Consider the following 4,136-nt stretch of genomic DNA (forward strand, 5'->3'; position numbering starts at 1 on the left):
TTTAGATGCCATGGACTTATTTCACTTAGATGCCATGGACTTATTTCACTTAGCACATTGCCATAGACTTATTTCACTTAGATGCCATGGTATTATTTCACTTAGCACAATGCCGTATCCTAGATATGGTCTTACATGCAGATCACTTATTTCACTTAGCGCATTGCCATGGTCTAAACATGGTCATTTACCATCAATTCATATTACACTACACAACGATCGTGATCGATCCTGCGTTTTTACTCAATTTGAACGTTTACTTTAATTTTCACAATTTAATCAAATATATAATAATATTGTATAATTAACACAAATCAATAATGTTTATTAACATACGAACTTACCTCGACCTAAAATGGCGAAAAGGACCAAAACGTCCAATACTCGTTTTTCCCTCGTTCTAAGTCCAAACTTTGTTTTTCTTAATCAATAATATCACATTTGACTTATTAAATTATTATACTATTCAAATCAATCCAAAAATCATATTATAGAAAATTACATTTTTGCCCCTAAAGTTTCACATATTTACAAATTTACCCCTAGGCTCGTAAAATGAAATGTATCCATTTTTCTCAATACCCAAGCCTAGCCAATTCATATTCCCTCTTATAGCAGCCCAGATTTTTCACTAAATCACATTTTCTACAGATATTTTACAACTTTTACAAATAGGTCCTTCTATGAAATTTCATTAAAAATCACTTAGTAAAAGTTGTTTATCACACTCAAAACTTTCATATTCTTCCATAAAACATCAAAACACATGGATTTCATCGATGGTTAAAATTTTAAACACAAAAAATTACTCAAAATAATGGTAGAAATATCTAAATCGAGTTACGAGGATCTCAAAATTATAAAAAAATCATTAAAAACGGGGCTAGAACGGGCTTACAATCGAGCTTGGAATCTTGAAAAACCCTAGCCATGGTTTCCTCTTATGAAATTCGACCATGGGGTTGAAGTTGGAAAAAAATGTCTTTTAAATTTGTTTTTAATTCATTTTAATTACTAAATGACCAAAATGCCCCTAACTTAAAAACATTCTATTTCACCTATTTCATGTATATTTTTGTCCAAAAAATTAACCAATGGTATAACTACCACTTAAGGACCTCCAATTTAAAATTTCATAATAATTGGACACTTCTAACATGTAGAACTCAACTTTTGCACTCTTTATAATTTAGTCCTTTTGACTAAATTGAGTCCCCAAACGTAGAAATTTTCGAATGAAAATTACACTAAATCATTTCGTGAAATTTTAGATCATAAAAATATAATAAAAATAAATTTTTTTCTCATCAAATTTGTGGTCTCGAAATTACTATTCCGAATAGGCCCAAAATCGGGCTGTTACTATGTATTCCCTGTTTTCAGACGGTTTGTGAAACAGGTGTGTCTGGTGGCCGTGTGAGGCACACAGCCTATTCACACGGGCATGTGACCCCTAAATGCATGAAACTTTTCCAAGTTTCCCAAAGTTTTTAAATGTTATCGGTTTTGTAATAGCCTGATTTAGGGCTTAGTCAAAATAATGGTCTCGGGACCACAAATTAGATGTTAGAAAAATTATTTTATTACTAAATTGATGTTTTAGCATGTTTATAAGAGTGCATAAAAAATTTGATGGATTAATTTTAGCGTTTATGAGCCCAATTGTGAAAAGGGACCAAATCGCATAAACTGCAAAAGTCTTGAATTGATAGCTAAAGGTGTTAAATAGTTAGAGAACCAAAATTAGGGGTCTTTAAAAGGAAAATAGACCCTTGTAAGAAGGCATAGCCGACAACAGAGTCAAAGAGGAGAGAAATTTGTCAAAATTAGGTGAGTTGGTGACCAATTTTGACTAGATTAAAAATAAAATAAAGGGAAAAGATATCATCTTTCTTTCCATATTTTTCTCCACTGAATTTTCAACAAAAATTAAAGGTTTGAAAGCTTGAAATTTTTCAGCAACTTGAAGCACTCACAAGTAAGTGGTTTTAATGAGTTTATTGAAGATTTTTACATTTTTGAACCCCTTAGCATGAGCTTTCAAATGAGGGTACTATTTTGCAAAATGGTTGATAGTCTAGGGTTTTTCCATGAGAACATATAGGGTGTTTTCTAAAATTTTATGGAAGGATATGAGTCTTGGGTGTGATATAAACAACTTTTGTGAAAAGTGATAGCATGAAAACACCTAAAGGGACCATTTTGCATAAGTTGTAAAATAGATGAAAAATATGTGAAATAGTAGGATTTTGGAGTTGCTATAAGAGTAGAAAAAGGTTTGGCTAGGCTTAAGATGCGAAGAAATTCGATAAAAAATTGATTTTTAAGCCTAAGGGTAAAATGGTCATTTTGTCAAAGTATAGGGGCAAAATGGTCATTTTACCAAAAAAGTGAATTTTTGATTGTCTAATTTTATTTAGTGATTAAATAAGTGTATTTTTCTATTATAGAGTAAGGAATACCGAATCCGAACCTAGACTGGGGGAAAGCCAAGCAAATCGACTAGTCACCATATTTTGTAATTTGAGGTAAATTGTATGTAAATAATACAACTACATCACTAATGTATATATGTTGAATTGTATTTGAATTAATATAGCATGAATTGCTTGATTTTGAAATTGAGAAAGTATGATGATAATAGAAATAGTAGAGTTCCCGTTCGAACCTAGGAAATATATCGGATATTCATGCCATGACATATGGGTTATTGTGGGCTTGTGTAAGACATGTTTGGGACATGCATCAGCGACATTATGAGACCCAGTGTAAGACCATGTCTGGGACATGACATCAGCATCGAGACAAGTGCTAGTGTAAGATGTGTCTGGGACATGCATCAGCTACGAGATGATAGTCAGTGTAAGACCATGTCTGGGACATGGCATCGACATGAGATATGAGCTAGTGTAAGACCGTGTCTGGGATAAGGCATCGGTACCTTACCCCACGTTTGAGGTTATGAAATATTTGATAACATTCTGAATGGTTCAACGGTGAAAGTTTTGATTTCTAGTTAATGAGAAACGTATAACTGTGTTGTGAGCGATACAGGTACCTATTTGGTATGTATAAAATGTGAGCCACATTATATGCTATATGATGTGTATTGAATATTAATAAGTAAGTTTTGTGTATGCCACTTGTGTATTATGATACTTGGTAAAGTATTGTTGTATAATTGTTTATGTGCAACTTACTAAGCTTTATGCTTACTCCCTCTCCTTTCGTTTTTCTTATAGTGCCGCCTATCTAGCTTAAGGATCAACAGAATTCTAAGATATTGATCACACTATCAATCAAAGCATTCGGTATAGTTTGATTTATAGTTTTTGAACATGGCATGTATAGGGAACTAGACTTATGTTTTATGCCATTATTAACTTGGCCAAATGTGTTGGCTTGGGATAAATCCCTCATTTTTTATTAAGCCTCAATTGATGGCTAATGTTCATTTTGATTTGTATGGAATGATGTTATTTTCAAGGTTGAGTAAAATGCGTAAATGGAATGTTGTCTATTGTGGATGATTTGGTTGCTTGAGATAGTCTTATATTGGATTTGGTGGTTATTGTGTAGGTTATGTAAGTAAGGGTGGCAAAGAGGCTTGGTAAATAGCCTTATATCGTCCACACGGGTAGACACACGAGCGCGTGTCTAGGCCGTGTGTGACACATGGCTAGTGCCGTGAGCATGTTGTCCAGCTGTGTGTCCCTTGCATGTAAGAATTTCAAGTTAGTATGCATGATAGTAAACACACGGGTAGAGACACGACCGTGTGTCTCAGCCGTGTGAGGAACACGACCTAGCACACGGGCGTGTGCCTTGGCCATGTGACATTTCGGATTGCTAACGTCAAAAATAGAATGTTCATGTTTTTGCACATGGGCTAGGAAACTAGCGTGTCATAGCCGTGTGATGGACACGGGCCAGGCACACGGGCGTGTGCCAAGCCGTGTGAAAACCCCTGTAGGTGTGCATTTAAAATAAATTCTACACAAGTGGAGGACACGGACGTGTCCTTATATTACTTAGGTCGTGTGACCCATACAGGCCATCAACACGACCATGTTGAAATGGCCATACGGGCATGTTGCCCTTCTACACGGGCATGTGCCATGTCTTAAAGATAAATT

Source organism: Gossypium hirsutum, chromosome A04 (genome assembly GCF_007990345.1).
Source record: "Gossypium hirsutum isolate 1008001.06 chromosome A04, Gossypium_hirsutum_v2.1, whole genome shotgun sequence".
In the NCBI taxonomy this organism is placed as follows: domain Eukaryota; kingdom Viridiplantae; phylum Streptophyta; class Magnoliopsida; order Malvales; family Malvaceae; genus Gossypium; species Gossypium hirsutum.